Below are 20,969 nucleotides of genomic sequence, written 5' to 3' on the forward strand. Positions count from 1 at the left end.
TATTAAATTATTTCTGATAGTTTATATATCCCTACTTAACGAATGAGTGAATTTGGAATCACCTTGACCTGTCATCTATCCGTTAGTCTGTATTTTGTCCGAATTATCTCGATTCTGAATGATGGATTGATTTTAAATTTGGTATGTGACTTTAAACAATTTTGGCATACAATGAATGCAATTTTGATTGTTGTCCAGTTTCAATTATATAACTGTGATTTTTTTCATAACATAACATGGTAAAGACTATTTTCGTCCTTGAAATGTGTATTGATTCATGAAATTATGTAAATCAAATGTTTCCGAGACATAAATATATCATCCATATTGATGTTATTTTCTTGAAATTCACAATGACATTTGTGTTTTTGAAATATATAAGCTGCCTTATTCATCATCGCTGGGGGTATTACTGAAACTTTGACAGCTGTTTGGATATTTTAACTTTCATCTGTATACTTGAAAATAGTAGTTTTACATGCACATTGTTCATGTTTTGAAGGTTCATAGAGTACACAATCATATTACTTGACTACTCAGGGGACGAAACAGTCATAAGCATGCATAATCTGACCCTAAGGAAAATAAATAGAAAACAAAATTTCAATTAAAGGCGGGATAGGCGGACATCCCATGCATGATCAATCTGTTATTTGTGGCTCTGACAAGGTATTCGTCACTGTTCGTTTACCAACATCATGATTTCTGTCTTGTGATAAGCAAAATGTATTAATACATTAATCTCTCATTTACGAATGATAAACAATACAGGAAACTACAGTAAGACTACGTGTTACTATTTATAAAGCGGAAACTTGGAATTTTAAATTGTTGATTTTGGAGATAACAAAACAAAGCGAAATAGGTCTTTAACAAATCAATCCAATCAATATATGTACAAAATATAAAAAAAAAAACAAAACAAAACAAAAAACAAAACAAAACAAGAAAAAAACAAAAACAAAACAACCAAACAATAAATAAATACTGTGATCTTAGTTTACAAACGATTATCCCACATAAGAACTCTAAATTAATTCTGTTTGTATTTTACTAATTAAAAAATCGATTCGACACAATAAAGTCATTCATAACATAGACAACCCAATAGATTTAAATTATATGAAAAGACAAAATATATTCAGTGTGAAGGTAAGATACAGTTTTTTTTAATAAAATGTTATTAGAGTAAATGTAGTTATGAAAATAAAAAAAAGCAGATATGAACGCGGGTAAGAAACTCCAATCAAGTAACTCAATGTGCAAAAAATACAGGTTACATTTTTTATTTGGAAAGGTCTTTGGTTATATGTATTCAACGGCAGGTGCAGTAGTGCATCGTTCTGTCCAATCAAGTAACATATCAGACATCTCAAGACAACAGACTGAAACATAAGAAAAAAAAGCTGTATATTAAGAGTTTTTACTGTTAGAAAAAATGCCGTCGTTTTTATTTTATCTTGGATACAAAATTTTCCTATCGTCTATCAATAAAAAAAGGGTCATGAACTTTATACCTCGCCCCTTTTAACCGGACTACTTAAACCAATTAATAATCATATCTGAAAAAAGGCTCGTGTATTGGAATACATTGCTGTGAATTTATCATAGTTTTTGCCAAAATTTGAATTATAAGGAAAGTAACTAATATCTGAATGTATTATTTTTAAAACAGAACTTTGGTTCGATTTACGCATAACATAAAACGCTTAGCGGTTTATTCTGCGTAAATCGAACCGAACTTCGTTATAAAGGATAATATATTCAGATATCAGCTAATTCCTTAATTGAAAGTTTTAATAACAATACCATATATTGATTTGGCAATACAGACAATCGGACAGATACACAAAATAAATAAACGCTCTGAAAATCTTGTCACACACATATGGAAAATTGAGAGTTTGCGTTATTCAATTATATTCAGCAACATGTCGGACATGTCCGATTCACACGAAATGGTCAAAAGAAGATTTCAACAAAAATATATCCTTGCAAACTGTAAGAGTAACTTTGACTTATGGTATTATAATTTTCACGGGGAGATAATATAAATCCAATGAGAATAACCCCTAAGAGTTATTTCTCCCAGAGCGACGAATGAATTTGACGAAACTTTACACTCAGGGCATTCAGTCATCATACTAAATTTAAACATATTTTATTCATAAATATCAAACATATATAGAAAATTGATCAAACAAAGTTTAACAAACAGATTCGGAAACAAGCGCTATGCTTTTTATTAATCCGTCTCCTTATCAATACTGACATTTTTTACATTTAAATATACAACAGGCATGCTTCGAAAGTAGGAAAAATCATGTTCATGTTCTACTGTGTAAACACATTACAGATATTGAAAATGAAAAGAAATATAAAAAATGTATAATAATGTTGGAAAGAATGAATGGGGTATTCAAATGGATTTCAACAGAAGCGTTTGCTCTAACCAATGTATTTTTGAACAAGTTTAAATACTTTAATACTTTCATCCAATGTTAGAATATCTGACCTATACAATAAAACTTTTGTTTATATTAGTCCATGGGCTTGGAGGGTCCAACGTGCACATAAACTTCGTGGTAATTTTAAGGTACCTATATACCTCCCATTACCGAATCAATTTGTTGCCAAGGAATATTCTCGGATTCTTTTTCAGTATAAGCCTATATTTGTACCCCACTGGTTCAAAAAGCCAAGATTTTTGCGACTCAATTGTATGAGAGTCTAAGTCTTCCTTGGATAGCATGTGTAAACAAATCAAACAAATTAAGTCAGTCATCGATCCGTAAAAACGATCCATCACAGAGCGGTTACTGTACTTTATGGGTTTTTTGGGTTTTTTTTTTTGTCCATTTTACACATATTTACATAATGTAATATATTTTAACATAAATTTATACTTATTTTACATTTCTTTTATTTCAAGCAGATCTTGCGTCATTTTACATAACAAAATTGCGATCGGATCGGTCATCGGTCATCGATCCGTCAGCGATCAATCAGTCAACGGTCATCGATCCGTCAAATCGTTGCGCGAATCGGTTCAAGGACTGCATCAAACACGATTCTCATTCTCATTCAAATCATACCGACATCGTAGAACTCATATTGTAGGCATTCATAATTAAAATAATGATGTACCCAAAATATCTGATCAATTAAGGTGCTTAGATTTTCCTTTTGGGGTGAAAATACAAAATTGGAAAAAAGGGAATTTTCAGAATTTTCTTCTATATCACTCGATATTATCAGTTTTTTTTTATAACCGTAGTTAAAGCAAGCTTTTGTGTGATACGGTGCATCAATACATTGTCTTAGCTTCAAAATGAGCCTTAGTTATGAATATTTGAACTTTCCGAAGTCAAGTTAGGTGGAAAATTGCCACCCCGACCCATGAAAAAAAAATGCGTCAACATGAACTTAAATGCTAATTTTTGGCATGTAAACGGTGTACAATAGATATGCTTGGTACTCTTGTTTTATTTATCGATGTATTCAATATACTTGCTCATTTCAGGTGCGTATTCTTCAGCTTCAATATGACAATTATGAGTTTTTAAAAAAAGGGGAATTTTTGGATTTTCATATTTTCTTCCATGTCAACGGTAATATTATTTTTTTTTTACCCTACTTGGAACAAACTTTTGCATACACACACACATCTATGTAGCATCTAAGTTTTATAATGGGTCAAGGCAATGCATACTTAAACGTTTTTCAAGCCATATAGACGAAAGAATGGTACCCCATATTCACTCATCTCATAAAAATCCGTGAAAAACACAGAATTCGTATGTGGTAGATTAGCATTTTTTAAATGGTGTTGGATACATGTATGCCAATCATTCATCGTAGTTGCTTCTTTGAAACCTTATATGTCTAAAATTATTAAAGCAAACAAAATCAACTCACGTTAAAAGGTGATATTGTAATAAAAAAATACACAATTTTCATGTTCGAAATAATGAACAAGACGAATGTTACAGAGCTTGGTGAATTAAGACGATCTCAGAATTTTATCGAACACCCTTATAGTCATACCATATCATTATCAGAAGAAACTAAATGTTTAGAATCTTATAAATAAAATATTAAAGTTAATATTTTTAATTTAGCGTATAGAAACATTTATGTTAAAACGGGGTAAAATTATTTATATGTAATCGAATTTAGTTTATTTTCAGAATAAATGTCATTCACACGAAGCCCATTATACAACCTTATAAGAGAATTCTAATAGGACCATGCGTGCAATAACTTTTGTGCAATATTTGAAGAATGACATTTTGAAATAAACATACAAATAAATAACAAAAATAAACACAAAACACACATAATTTTGTACGCGGGTGACCTCAAAGGACAGGTTCTACACGCTCGTCTACATATGAATTGCTCCTCGCTACGTGAACACCTATTCGATCGCAACCTGATCAATTCACCTAATTGCGCATGTGGAAATATTGAATCCAATTCCGATTACTTACTCAGATGCAACCGTTATACTCAACTTAGACTCGACACGTTTTCGTCTCTTCCCTTCCAGATTACTTACGACGAATACACTCTACTTTTTCGGCTCTGCTGATCTTTCAGATGACCAAAACAAACTATTATTTTTACAAGTCCACAAGTATATCATTGACAACTAACCGTTCACTAGATATACACTTCAATTTCACACACCTTCTTTCTTCTTTCAACAATTTTTGTTCATTTTATATTGTTAAATTTGGTATCTTTTGTATTCCATACTACTTCAACACTATCCATTAACTTCTAGCAATTCATCGGTTTAGAAAAGTCGTACACAGAGCATGAAATTAAGTTATAAGATATTATATTTGCCATACTTTATATGGAGATGGAATAATATAAGCTTTGCTTGTTTCCTGATCCTCTGTGTATTATTGTATTTATGTAAAAATCAAACAGAAATGTATTTGACTAAATAAATATGTTTAAACTAACACACATAACATAAACAGACAGAAAACGGTTTGATCAGAGCATTTTTGTATGTATGATCATATACACCAAGTACACAGCCAATATAGTTACATTACATGTACATGTAATAAATCAACAAAACATTATTTATAATATATCTCGTTAAAAGTACAAATGGAATAAAAACAAATTGGACGAACTTTAGAACGAGTTGGTGGAAAAAGTTGAAAAAAAAAACGTTTGATCGTAGTTATGAAATGTAAGTCTCGTTTAATTTTTATCTAAAGAAAACACAGATGATTTAAAAGGTGATTATTTGTAATTCGGCATGAAAATTGCTATCCTGCACTTTGGTCGTACACTCATTCTCCTCTCCGAAAAAAACCTAGGTTATACTTCGTTATGGGGACTTTAAGTAAACTTAAAATGGACAAGAAAATGTGTCATTTTCTTTTCAAATGGCAAAATTTAGCACAATATGTTCGTATTATACATCAGATATTAAACAAGTGTCAGGTAAGATCAATATAGATTATTATTGAGTGTTATAAGGGCAACTCTTTCGCTGTACCTGTGTGTAATGATATTTTGGGGCCAGCTGCAGCCTGACGATTTCCTCGTCGTTCATTGAAGACTAACGAGTGGCCTAGGGCTAACATTTTCATCCCGGTGGGGATGTTGTCTCTTTGACATATACATCATATCTAGTCTCGTTATATGTGTAATATGTAATGTCTTCATATAATATTGTTTGTTAAGTTTGTGCCTAGAGGTGTCAAAATGAAACATATCGTTAAATGTGTCGTGTCTAATTTCCTAGAATATTATATCACTTTCGCGTACAAATGAGATTTTGATCAGCATTTACTTAAATTGGTGTAATTGTTCAAAGAATAAACATATTTTAAGAATGTTCATATGTGTGTAAAACATGATTGCACCGTAAATTTATTACATAGATTTAAAATAACCTATTAGAAAAAAAACGACATAAAGTAAGTAAATACGTAGCTGCAATGTTGTAAGAGCTATGTTTGGAAACCTAGCCTGGTGATCACCTCCCATCTTCGCTAGCAAAGATGATCATATTCATGCTTGTTGAATGTGCAATGCAGACATAAACAAATCCCTTTTGGATGTTCGTCGAATTGAGGTGAAGACACAAAGGTCGACATATATATTTTTAACTATGTATTAGTTATATTACATTCATTAAACTTATTAAATTTCATAAGATTATTGAGCTCGCTCTTAAATGTGTAGAAATTCGTCAACATACTCATACCTGACCACTTCAGAAACTTTGGCCTAAATAAAACACTTGAAACATCTCATCCTATTAAAGCTTCATAATGTAGTAAAAACACCCACTACACAAAACGTTTCTAAGACGTTGCCAATTCCGAAACTGTTTGACCGTAAAGATTTTTTTTTAAATAGGAATATCTTTAGAGATGAAAATATCCTAAATTAGTTTTTAAAAAGGCAGTAATTGACATTAAGAGAGAACCTAGAGCGATTACTGTTTTAAAGAAAATGCCAAAAAGTGTAGACCCACTCCAATTAGAAATAAAATAATTCCAAAATTTAACCTTTTTTTGTCTCATCAACTGTTCCCACGGAACATAGGGTTAAATGCCTGAATTGAACTGATATGTTGACTATCGTTATCCTTATAGCATGTTGGAAATACATATATACACAAATATTGGTTATAATTACGTGGATTATGAATTCAAATCACTACTTTTTTATTGTTTCTTTAAGTACTACACAATGTTCATTCTTATGTAGAAAATTACTTATATTATATCAGTGTCAAGTGCACATAGCATAACATTGATCGTTTCGAAGCGATTACAGATCAATGTGGCTATTTAAATATTAAAATAACAAATAACACAATACAGTTCTGTTATAACGCATGCAGTAAATGTAATGTATGGCGACCAACACTTCATAGTTATTTAATTTTGATAATATTAGTTCTCTCAAAACAACAAAGGTCCAAGTTCCCCGATATAAATCTATCCCATATGTTATAGAACACTGTATTGAATATAAACGGTAAACTATTAAGGTCATTTGAAGGTTGGCTGTAATTGAAGATTATATGATTGCATTCATAAAAAAATATGAGTGCTTTAATAATACGCATTAATTAGTCACACAGTTTCATAGGAGAAGAGTTTTGTATAATTGTTAACGACGACGACGGACACCAAGTGATGGCAATAGCTCACAAGGCCTTTGCCCAGGTGAGCTAAAAATATGATCAACTACATAGAATGAGTAATATTCCTTAAAAAAATTAATATTTTTAGTTGGGTTCATAAAGAATGACATGTCGGACACCAGTATTTCCATGTCATCTTCAGCGTTGAGTTGGGAGAAAAAAAAAAATTAAGATTAACTAATATATAAGTTAGTGAACGAAAACCAGTTCTCTTTGGACAAGGGAATTACACGGACGACGCTGCCAAGCCATTTTATAACCACATTTTTGCAGTAAAAAAATATTCCAGAAGTAGACCAGGCACTTATATATATTTGGTATTCAAATATTTCCCTTCCAACAAGTTCCGCATGGCACATGTAACTTTACACAAGTCAAGAAAAGAAGAGCGTGCTCAAGTCAGATTCTTGGTCATATATTGTACTTTTTTCATTTACCTTTATTTTGTGGAAAAATAAGGGGCATTCAAAATATATAATCCATTTATGAAAACCTACACAGCCTTGTATTATGGTTTTGTCCTTTCTATGTAGAAGGTAATATAAGTATTCATAAAGGACAAGTAACAATGAAATAAATAAATCTTTATTCAATACTTATTGCCCCAATACAGATAAAAGATAATAATAGTTTATAATCTTTTTACAATCACACACTACATGTACTATTGTATGGTTGCTACACATTCTCTGGATAGTTAATTCAATACATCATTGTAAATTCTCTTCTCAACAAAATCCTTTATGACTCTCACATTTTACAACAATGATATGCAAGATGCATCTTATCATTGTCTTGATATAAATTGGAAGTCTTTGAATCACTTGAATTCCAACTTCCCTCTGGTGAGGTACACTAAATGGCGGATCACATATTTAATCTATTCAGTTTGCATATTATAATGGTGAAAGAAGATTTTCTTAAGTAAACAACTCATTACTTCATGCACCATTATTAAAACACATTACTATTCCATTCAGTGAGTGTTTTCAAGTGACAGTGCATTAGTTATCTCATGGTATTAATTTAAATGGCATGTGCATGTATATATAATGTAATAATTCCTAAACATGTCAGTAATACTTCAACATTGTATACATGAAAAAAATCATAGAAGGAAAAAAAAATAAAATGTTTAGTTAGTATTTCTAAATACATTTGTAAAAAGTCAAATTTGTATCCAATACTGGAAAACTGATAAAAAATATTGGCTTTCACACTTTAAAAATTACCTCCAAGTACAGGTAAACAAGCGCATTGAAAAGTATTATTAAGTATGGCATTTGTCAAGAATTAAAACATATATCTGATGAATCTAATGGTTTCTGCTGTGCATTTTTTCAATCTAGATAACACACATGGTATTCACTTTTGATATGGCCCACATATGTACACAGTACAAATGACCTGTGTGTAAAGGTGACTGCTGTCCTTATAGTGACCAGCATGTCAATTTGATCGCCAGTGCTCACCCTTGATGTGTGGGGAGCATCTTAAAACACTTCACTTTAGTTTTATACCCTCTACAGAAAAAAAAAAACAGCAAAATCAAGTTCTGATTTAAATATTCTAAAATAGTAATTGCATTAATAAATTTCAGTAACTAGGACCTGTCATGCTTCAAATACTTTTTTCATGCAAAGGCTTAGCTGTAGTGAGAGTGAAATTTTGGTGGAAGTTATTTGACCCTTTTTTAATATAATGAAATGATTAATCTTATTACAATACTACAAACTCACAATTATTTGATATCATCCTAAAAATATACAGGGACAAAACATTAATCTTCTATCTTAACATGGTTTGAATACTATTTAAATTACAAATCACACAATGTTGGTCCCCATTGAGCCTGTCTGATAGACTGACAGTCAGGCAACTACTAAAGCTTCGATGACTGTTCGTACAATGTATCTCAGCAATGACTAAGCCGTTTTCGTACAAAGTAATGAATACATTATCATACTAGTCCTGCAAAATGATTTTTTTCTAGTCCAAATAATTGTATGCAATAGCTACATACTAATACTTTATACGATAATTGCGATGAAATGACATGGTTAATATTGTGGTTGAGTCACAGAGTTAGTTCGCTTTTGTTAAAAATTGAAGTTTCATTCACAAAACAGTAAATTTTCATTTCAATATTTCACACGAAGTATTTATATATTGCAACAGCTTTCTATTTTACAAATTAGAGGTTACTATGATAATATGAAATTATCATTTACAAAGAAGAAGCGAAACCTGTTAAAACCAAACCTTTTCTGAATCAATAAGAATTCATTTTCAGTCTATACAGTTTCGAAAAATGTCAAAGCGGAAACTCTTAAGAACAAAAATCAGAAACTGCTATGTATAGACAGGTTTATGGTTTACTTAGATTTTGATTTAGACAGGTTTCACTGTTTAAACCACATATGTCTAAACTGTTAAAAATGAAATAAAAATAAATTAAGCTCATTTGATAAGCATAGCATACATTTTGTACATTTATATGTTACATACAACGTTCAATTTCACAACACTATACAAGTACAAAATTATATTTTCAAAATTTTGGATACAATAGTGAGACCTGTCTAATAAACCATTATGAATTCATTTAAGTCTATACAGTTTTGAAATTCATCGAAATGCAATTCTTAAGAAAAAAAACCAGTTACTGCTCTGTATAGACAGGTTCATGGTTTATCCAGGATTTGTTTTGGACAGATTTCACTGTTTAAACCACAAATGTAATAAATTCAGAAATTCAAATATAAACTCAATTGATAAGCATAGTTCACATACATGTCTAACGTTCATTTACATGTACAACTGAACAGGATAATATCTTGCAAGCAGATCTTTAACATATAAAAAGCTGCACATTTTAAGGATCAGATCAAACTAACATTCCTCTAATGTTTCTTATTATCATGCATACATTAAGGCAGTAAGTGAGATCTAACATGCAAGTGATCATGTGGGACTGTTAGTCTTAACCAATCAAATCTCGCTTAGCAGGCTGTTTAAAAAATTAGTGATAAAACTTATTAATGGTTACTGAAACATTTAAACACTGGAAATATCAAACATTTCAAAATGGAAACTGATTGGCATTAGTTTCAAAATCAAAGGTTAGTATCATGTAGTTCTCGGAAAGGTTTAGTTAGATCTCTCTTTTAAACAATAAGTATCTGATCTAAATAATCTATAACCTGATTATACAGTGTTAAATTTTTTCCAAAATACCCCCCCCCCAAAAAAAAAAAAAAAAAAAAAAAAATTAAGCTTTTTGTTCACAGCAAAATAAAATGCAACACAGGCATAACTTGAAGCGACCCCAAAAGTCATACTTGTAACAATAGGGAAAAGTACAAACACTCATTTCAAGCCATATCCTGCCTTCAATATACATGTACTTAACACAAATAAGAATTCAACAAGAATCTTAAGATGTCCCTTCTTTCCCCTTTATTCATAAAAGATTGTTGTAACAATGCAAACTTTCTCTTTTGGAATGGAACCTTGTACAATTACAGGTATTCATCCACTTATAGTCAACTGATTGTTTTTGGCCTCTTTTTGTCCCCTATATCCTGAAATGTCACAATCCCAAAATCAATCTGAGCCTTCCTGTTTTTGATACCGTTTAAAAAAGACTCATACACTTATTCTTAGTTAAATTGAATGAGCAAAACTTTTACAATGGCTTTAACTCATAATCATTTAATTTGAAAAAGATGGCTATTCTCTTTTGTCATTCATGTACCAGAAGTAAACTTTTAAGGAAGGTGAATTAACTTTTCTTCTAAAATTGCCATCTATAAATGTAATTTGCTTTGTTAGAACCGTTATAGTCAAGAATAGCAGTGAATGAATACCTTACAAACTATAAGATCAGGTACCACATGGGCCATATTTGCCCCCCTATTTTATGAAGAAAAAAATATATTTGATGATTGAATTCTTTAAAAATGGTTTTGAATTTTTACAATTACATCAACTGCCATTTTCACGGAAGCCAAAAATCTGCGGAACACAACAAAATGGGAAACAAAATCTAAATTTCAACTTTCTTAATGCTATTTTAAAAATTCTCCTCAAACAATTGGACCCCTATCTAAGTCACATTTATATATCATAAACCATTGAAATATTTTATGCTTATCAATGTGGTTGAAAATGCTAAACCATACATTTAACATTCTTAATAAAAAAAAAAAAAAAAAAAATTCTCCATATCAAATTTCTAATTTCCAGACATGCAGGGGGCCAAATAAGCACCTCGTCCTTTCCTCACTACTGCAAGTGAGGGTGTAGATAGGTTAGAGGTCATTGACTTCAATGACCTCTCTCCTGCAAACAAACTGACTTTTGTCAGTTATAGCAAAAGTATTAATTTATACATTATTCAATTTTCTTATTTATCTCATTTGTGTACAAAAAATTTAAATATTTCTATTAATTTAAGCAATCTGGATGAAAACTGTTTATCATCTTTTCTGCTGGCTTTCTTATATATTTGAAAATTATGTCATAAATTCACCATATAAAGCATTTTTGGTCACACAGGCTTCTCTTATTTTGTTTTTTTTTTAAATTGTCAGAACAGCATCTAATGTAATTCATGTGTGTGTCAATTTCAGGTTGGATCTTCCTCATACCTTCCTTTCAAATGGTCATATATTATCTTACGTATCATTTTATACTCAGTATGAAACCTAGTTTCAATTTCTAAATACATTCCTGATCACATAAATGTTTGTCACCAATATTACAAAGGTCTTGTGCATGGTAAAAACAATGTTCAATCCTCTGATAATGTTCTGGAAGGAAACGCAATTCACAGACAGTAGATATCGGCTTACTTGATGATATTTCTTTAACACACACATATATCATTCTGAAATGATAACATGCTGAATATCTTAAAATTAAGTTGCAATTTCTATCATGTTAACTAAATCAAATTAATGTTTGAACTTATTTCGTGCATACTCTGTCACGACGGTTCTAGAACATGAACATTGAATAATGCAGAGTTATTGATTTGATGAGGAAATACAAGTGATCAATTAAACTTGGAAATGATATTCTTATCTGGTTACTCAAAAATGTAAAAATAAGTTCATAACCCAAAACTTTCTCAAATATTTAGCCGTTCAAAAATTTTCTAAATACCAGAGAGAAAAAATGCTGCCAATCTAAATAATAATGAATAATGATTTAAAAATCATAATCTATTTAAGTATTACTGCAGTGTGTGCATACTATTTGAAATTACCATTTGTTTGATAGAAAGTTTGTTAGGAACAATTGTTAACATAATAACAGGTTAAATGTTGTACTGATTTTAGACAAAATAGAAATCCACATTTCTATTTCTACTGAGTCTAGAAAAAACTGACGATACAGTGCGATTCTATATTACATATTCTATGTACATTCACACAAGAAATATTCTTTAAAGGTGAATAACAAACAATAATATTGAAATCCTAATAGCTTACGTGATAAAAAAGTTAGTAGACATTTGCAACCTCTAATTAAATCTACAATAATTGTATTATGTAAGATATGAATAATAGAAGCAGTTCACAAAACAGGAAATAGCTGCAACACCTAACCTTATTTGAACAGGGTGGTCAACATAAAATTTAGTTCATGATAATCGAAATCTGAATGCATTCATGATAGCTGTAGTATGTTGGTTTGACAGTTATATTCACACAGCAACCTTTAACATAAACATGATCAATCAATGTACCTCCTTCTGTTGTTGATTCACATACTCATTGTTGAAATCCCTGAAGACTCATCAGTTCATGGATACTTTTTTCCCCCTTAAACATATCTTGATTAAAATCACCCACCACTATGATTTGATCTGAATAAGATGAAACTTTTTGCAGAAGAGAAATTAGATTACCCATGAACATTTTAAGAGGATATTTTTGTGTTTTGTAAACCACAATTACAACCAAATTTAAGTGAACCACTTTAAATGTAAACATTCCAAATTCTGTACACAATGATCAAGAAGAGTAACTTCACTGTTAGATCTACGAAAAAAACCAACACCACCATGATTCATTTCATTTAAAGATGCAAACAATGGGTCATTTGCAACAAAGGCCAAAGAGCGTGGGATATGTGTGAACTCAAAGTCATTAAATGAAACTGAATCAGAAGCAGATGTCAGCCATGTTTCTGTAATACAGATGTAATCTGCATCTTTAAAGTCTAAATTGGTTTCTAAATCTTTTCTATGACTAAAAAGTCCTTGAATATTGTGATACATTATAGACACTTGATTTCCATAAAATTTTGGACTTGTCGTGACATCCTCTAAAAACTGTGGCATTGATGCAATTCCATCTGAAACATCTGGATCGCAGTAAATTTTTGATTTCAGTTTGTTTTTAATCCAATGTGTTTATATGGAGACCAATTTTTGAAGTTACCCTGCTCAGTGCAACATATGTTTGTCCAGAAGAGAAACATTTATTCAGGTCAACAACACATTCACTGACTGTAAGACCTTGGACGTTATGAATTGTACATGCCCAAGCCAACTGTAATGGATATTTCTTTCTGCATCCATGTTTGTCTGAAACATCTTCAGTGTGTACTTCAATTCCAATGTAAAGCTTCTGATCAATATTTTTTTTTATTCTTGGCATTTTTACCAACTCGTTTATCGTCAAAATGTACAAAGATAATCTTAGGCAAAGAATTTGTGGAACATTCAGATATTTTAAGAACTGTACACATAGGACCATTAACAAGACCATCTTGAATGTCAATATTCTTCATCAACATGACCCTAGCTTCTTTTCCTATAAGAATAGATGGCTGTAATGAAACATTAAGTCCTTTCCCAGAGAAGTTTGATTTCTGGCTTACAAGTTTTCCTGACGGTTTTGTCTTAGAATAATCTTCTGCTTCAAGAAGTTTAATTCCTGAACATACTGTCATAACCATTTCATTGTTATAACTTTTGCATTCTTCATTTGTTGCAAAAATATGCAAAGCATTTTCTGGTCCATCAGTCATGCATTCTTTTAAAGCTTTTAAATCTCCCACTACAATATGGTCACCTTTTGTTCTCACCCTAAGTCTGTTTAACAAATGTGCAAAATCAGCATCATCACGTTGTCGAATTACTTCATTCAACTTTACAACAAAGAACAAATCAGTCCATAAATGGTTTATTGGACTTCAAGGATCATTGATAAACAGTTTCCCACTTTCTGAAGTTCTCACAGGAGGCAGCTGATAGAAATCACCAACAGCAACTATAGAAACACCTACAAATGGAATATTTTCTCTTACTTTTTTCAACTGTTGTAAGCGGATGTGAATCATAAAAAGCAGCTGTTTGTTGACCATTGAAATTTCATCAATTATCAGTATTTGTAAATGGTCAAGAATTGACCTCAAAGAGTTGATTTTTTCTTCACTTAGAACAGCATGCTCAGCTGATAGTCCCCTAATTTTCAAAGAACTATGGATTGTACATCAATATTGAAAGCTGTAGTACCAGTTGGAGCAGTCAGAAGAACTGTAATATCATCTGGGTTGTGTGTTGTACGTGCCAGTATGCGAGTTGCCTCAGAGAACAAACATTTGATTAAATGGATTTTACCTGTTCCACCACCACCTGTTACAAAAACATGAAATGGTTCAACTGTTTCACCATTAGCCTTTCTCAGACACCAATCTCTTACTTTGTATAAGACTTGTTTCTGTTTTGAATTCAATGACCTAAGGAAAGGCAGGACAGTATTTCTATTTAAAGATGTTGTCAAGAGATAAGTTGAAGAAAGTTTGTGTTCCTGTATGTTTAAATCTGGAATTGATGCATCAGATATCTCTTCCTCTAGAACCGTAGAAGTGCTACCTTCATCAAGACACTGACGCCTTTCAGTTTCTCCTTGTGGATATAAACAACTCAATGCATCCTCAAATGGTCCAATTTCTTCAAGACATTTTTCTGCATCTTCCAATGCTTTTTCGTTTCTAACAAATTTTGCTTTGTTTTTATCTACCATAGTTTGATGAGCTCACCTTTCCCATCAAATCTGACATAACCTTGCTCATAAAACTCCTGGTATGTTTCAAATTTAGGGGGCTTTAACTGTACTTCTGTTCTATATGGAAGATACAATTGTAACATACTTTGATAATACTTTTCAGGGTTTTTTTTTCACTGAAAACCTTGCATATCTAATAACAGCAGGTTTTGTTCTTGTCCTTTTCCTTATGTAACCCAACTCTTTACCAAGCTGAAATGTGGTTTCCTCATTGATCTTATTTGGAACCTGAGAATTTGCTAGAACATTATAATCTGAACGAAATGTCGCACAACACATACTTTCAAACTTGGGCGCTTTTTGTATCGATCAACTATATTTGTCATCCAATGTTCATCATCATCATCATCATCTTGTCCATTAGAACTCTGTTTTTGTTTATCTCTTTCAAAGGTATACTCATTCTGCATGAGTTATCTCCAACTGGAATAAATTCAACTTTCCTAGAACATTCTTTAAATTTTGAACCAGTTACCCTGAAAATAGCCTCCTGAGCACTTATTTCTTAGTTATGTAAGTAGGCTGTTCCAATTTTATTCATTGTTTGCTGAGCACTTAAATTTCCATCCTGTGCTTCAATTTTTGTTTGTTTCATTAACAATCCAAGTTCTCTTTCAGCTTTACTAATGCAGTCGATGACATACACAATACAACCATAAGCACCTGATATATACTTAATATCCATATTTGCATTCCAACATCTCAGAAGACCAGGATTGTACTGGTTTGTATAAATTTCATTAAGGTCTCTCTTTAAAACAACCGTACTTCTCTTTGTTACAGAATTGAAAATTTTCTCAAACTCATCATGTTGTCGTTTGTTAACATAACATCAAACAAAGTAGCTATCTTTTCTTTTGAACTTTTTTCATCTGAATCATTGTTGATTCCATTCTGTGAATCATCTGGTCTAGAAATGAAAGTTTTTTTCTAATGAGGGTCACGGGAAATTAAAGCGACAAATTGTTCCCTTTTTTATACAACTTTTAGAGTGATTCTTACTATGTTTATGTAAAGTTGTGACCATTTCATGTAACTCTGGATCATCATTTTCATCAGGTACTTTGCAAGTAATGTATTTGTCAATGAAATTTATCACATTTTCATCACTGTCTTCCCCACGTTTTGGTGCACCTTCAACCCAAAAGAGGCAATGAGTATGTGGAGAACCTCTTTGTTGAAACTCAACTCTATAAAACCAATCAATTACTTTGCATATTGGTTCAGCTGGGGAAAGAATAACTTCATGTAAAAATGTATGCCATCTGTGTTCAAACATTCTTGCCATAGTAACCGGGTTTTCACGTAGTATCTTACATTTTTCACTCCAGTCAAGGTCCTCTGCATTTTTTGTAACCTCACCTTGTTGCCTCATTATTGCTTCAGTTACTTCAGGCCATCTAAAGTCTGCTGCAGAAAATGAACAGAAAAAATTGGAACGGCTAGTTGGTACAACATTGCAAATATCTCTTTTTGTGTAGCTTGCCAGTATGGTGGTGTCCCTCTCACAGGTTTCAAATATTTTATTGCTTCATCATTTTTAAAAAAGTTCTTTTAACTTATCTTTTTTACATAACATACTACTAGTTACCTTTTTCCAATCTGGTTTGTAGACTGACTCTTTGCAAAGAGAAATTCGTACATTAGAAATAACTCTATCTAACTCTGCCATATACTGGCTAAAGAATATGTAGGAAGTGTCTTTCGCAAATCTGTTTTCTACACTCAATAATCTTAGATTAAAATATCTCAGAAAAGGTAATTTCTCATCTCTTCCTTGATCAAATGTGCTCTTTCCTGATGGATAGTGTGATGGAAATGACTTTGCCTCTACCCTTTTTTCTTGTAGTATACTAATAGGTTTATTGTTTTCTGCTGGTGAAACATTGAAAACTTGATCGAAGGACATATCTAAACCTTCTTGCCCTATATCTGCAGGTTAAAGGCTAGTATCTAATTGAATTCCTTTCAAACTGTCATCAATGTAAGAATCTGAACTGTCATTTTCTTCCTGAGACTTATCATTTTCATTAGGTTTGTCACATTCATCAGAATTATCTGTTTCTTTCAAATCTTTATTTTCTTCAGTGCATTATTCTGGAATAGGATTCAGCCATGCACTACCTAAATTTACTTCTGCATACCATTTGTTGTTTTCTTTTAAGAATAACAATGCAGCTTCCAAATGTTTTGTATTAACGAACTGGTACTGTTCATACCCTTTATAACTCAGTTTTTTCTTTTCAACTTAACTCGTAACATTAGATCATCATCATTGCATCTAGGTAGTGATGAGGTCACTTTAGATATATCTGAAGGTACTGAAACTACTGGACCATGTACTCCTTTTTGACCACCAGCAGGTAAGCCAAGTATTTTCATGAAAGGTATATTAAGTGCTATAAGGTGCTGTTCTAAACTGTTCAAACTTTTAAGTTCTTCAGGTACTTTTTCAAGCTCCATACTATTGACAAAGGATTCAGCTGGCATTTTACCCCTCATAATTTTTCTGTGATAGTTATAGCAGGTCCACATATCTTTACGTGTACTATCAACATAAAGGCAGCCTGAAACACATTCATCAGTACAATTGTGGCAATATGTTTCTGAAATACAAATTTCTGCTAAGTTTTTGATATTTTGACTATGTTTAGAATACATTTCTTTCTTGCACAGCATAACTTGTTTTTCAAATAAAAGGCGATAACAACAGGAACAAACAAAATCTGATGCCTTTTTAGCCTCCACATGAAAACTATCAATGACTTTATTCATGTTTTTTTGTCATCCTTTTTTCTCTCTCATCTCTCTGTTGTTGCCATAGTTATATTTTCTTTGTGTTTTGGATCACAAACATATTTTTGTTTACTTGCAATTTTGATAGCCTCTCTGTGAACATCATCGGTTTTATATTTTTGTTTACTCGCAGTTTTGACAGCCTCTCTGTGAACATCATCAGTTTTATATTTTTGTTTACTCGCAGTTTTGACAGCCTCTCTGTGAACATCATTTTCTTGATACTTTCTTTTACTTGCAACTTTAACTCTCTATGATTATCATCTGTTTGATATGTGTTCTTGTTGCAAGCTTTTTTTCTTTTCTGATGTTTTTGATTATTCCAATAATTCCATTTACTATTTCTTTTTGACTTCTCAATCAAATCATTTCGATATTGATCATCACTGTGGTATTTTGAACCTCCCTTTATCTGTAGTTGTTTCCGGTACTGATTGTTTGTACGATATTTTTCAATGCCATAATTAATTTTTTTTGGCCTAAAATCCACAGACGTATGATACTGCAGTTTTTCGTTTTCTTTTTTCTTCATCTTTGCAGGTGATGGCTCTAATTTTCTATTTTCCCCGTGCAGGTCCGGGTGTTTAAAAGAATAGGCCTGCAGCAGCGCTAAGCTTGTCGTAAAAGGCGACTAAATAGTGCCCAGAAACCTAGCCGGGGGCTAGGCGCTCTGCCCACAGAGCAACTGGGATGTGTGCCCCAGGTGGTGGAATGGGGTACCCCTGGCATGTTACATGCTGGGGTTGTCAGGCTATAATACGGAAAACCTGACCGCAAATCATAGTGGTACACCGTGTTGGGAAAGATGCCACGTTCCTCGCACGTAAAAGAACCCTGCTGTGGTATTCGATAGGAGTAGGAACCTTTGCGCTCCGCCACAGGAGGCTAAATTGCCCGACCTTACCCATCCCCCCTTTTTCCAGTGGCAATCAAAATTTGTCGACCCTATTATCCTTGTGTCCCATCCTTGTTTTCATTTTATCATCCATTTCATGTTCATCGTCTGAATATAGCTGAAATATTGCTGCTCGGACGTTAAACCCCAACAAACAAACAAAACTAATTTTCTATTTCAATTTGATTTGCCATGATCTGTCTGTTTAAATTTCCATTTTTCTTGTCTCTATTTGAAACAGAAAGAACAACTTCAAAGTGGTTTACCATCGTTTTTCAAATAAATTGCCTGATCATTCACATTATTACTGCTGCAGAGTTGCCTTGAGGAGTATTTTATCCATTTTTCTTCAAAAAATGTAAAAATGTCAGTTTTTAATAAATCAGCAGCAGCTATAATTTCTACCTCTGTTCCCCAAACATTGTCATCTGTCATATTACAACATTTCACATAATTCTCCACATTTTCACCTTCAAGAAAAGAACATGTGTATCTCTAAAGGGTTTGAATGTATGATAGTTGTTTGATGTGGATTTTTTTCATGAGGTATGATGTTTATGGCTGTTACTTCAAATTCTACACTGACATCACCCTCAACAAAGTTGAAAAAACGTTAATACAAATAATTCATATCTTTCATCTTAAAAACAATACTTTTCCCATCACTGTCCTGTAAACCTAAATAATTCCTAGAATGAGAATCAAATAAATACAATTTTCCATTCTGTCTGATAATGGCACAAGTAAAACCCTTCACACAAACAAAACAACCATCAGAACTAAGTAACGCCTCTTGAAGAGCATGTTCTAAAGAGAGTATATTGAAACTGGTGAAACCAGAGTTGTCTATCAAAGCGTGTATTGACTCACTCCTATTACAACTAACAAGCTGATTTGATATTTCCACCATTTCTGGCAACTAACAACTCATCATGGTCACCATGAATCCAAGTGTACAAATCGTTACCTTCTGTCAAAATTTTATCCAAGAATGTCCTATCCCAATTATTGATCCAAGTGAGTTTGCTATATGCTATTGCTGTTAATGAATTTGCCACACATTGTTTACCTCTATTGTATCCAAACCTGACTTCCCTTGATGAAAACTACCTTGTATCAGAAGGGGTTTAGTTACTCTTTTTGCCTCTATAGTATCTAATTTTCTTACCCTGTTTAGAGTAGCATCATGGTCCAAAAGAGCATCTACATTAGAGTCAGATTCATCGCTTTCCTTTATGAGACATCTTGAGGTACTTTCCCTACAATCATTGAGTTTTCAACATTTTGTTTACTTACTTCTGACATACAAAGTTTTAATAAATTTGGTTTGTTCAAAATTTCAATTGGTTTATATAATGATTTTTCTTCATGAAATTCATCACAAGCTTATAATTCTAGTACTTTGTCTGTGGCAAATGGCTTGCAAATGTTTCCAGCAACTGACCCACTAGATTTTTCAGTAATTTTAACATCTTTTTTAGTGTTTTTAATATTGTTTTCATCAAATTTCTCAGTATTTCTATCAAAATTCTCAGTGTTTGATTCATCAATGTATTCACTATTGTATTCATGCATCTTTTTCATAGAATCTATTATACTGGTGACACCATCAGGTGTTGAATTCACCAGTTTCGTCTGTCCTGCAACGCCTTCTGGCGAGGGCACTCTCGTCGGAGTGCAAACCCCTTCTGGGGAGTCAGAGTTCGTCGACATATCCCTCAATGGGATAGACAGACTTCCCAGGGGAGGTGCCAACCCCTGGGCATTTGAAGGATTTTTCTCACAAGGAGAAGCCAACATTCTGGCTAAGAGTTTTTCCTCACCTGGAGGTGCCAACTCTATAAAGGCAGTCTGCTCTTTACGCCTCCTTCTCATCCTCTCCTTCTGGTCTCTAGCTACGGTTGCTTTACTCTTTCCTTTACTACCCATTTCCTGAAAAATAAATCAAATGCAGTTAGTAACAGTAATACAGCTGCATACCAAAAATAACTGACATAGCAAA

The 20,969-nt window shown here is 32.4% G+C and overlaps 1 long non-coding RNA gene and 1 pseudogene across 1 annotated transcript; both read right to left on the minus strand.

The window, feature by feature from the left end:
* Positions 1-1,270: 1,270 nt before the first annotated feature.
* Positions 1,271-6,349, minus strand: LOC148625605 (uncharacterized). Its single transcript, XR_015919958.1, has 2 exons — positions 6,242-6,349; positions 1,271-1,385 (listed from the first exon to the last, which is right to left on the minus strand). It is a non-coding gene; the product is annotated as an uncharacterized LOC148625605 (long non-coding RNA).
* An 11,156-nt stretch (positions 6,350-17,505) lies between these two features.
* Positions 17,506-20,896, minus strand: LOC148625606 (uncharacterized; annotated as a pseudogene).
* Between the last annotated feature and the right edge of the window lie 73 nt (positions 20,897-20,969).

The sequence above is a fragment of the Perna viridis genome, chromosome 2 (assembly GCF_037379345.1).
Source record: "Perna viridis isolate PV_CMFRI_1.1 ecotype Kerala chromosome 2, ASM3737934v1, whole genome shotgun sequence".
In the NCBI taxonomy this organism is placed as follows: domain Eukaryota; kingdom Metazoa; phylum Mollusca; class Bivalvia; order Mytilida; family Mytilidae; genus Perna; species Perna viridis.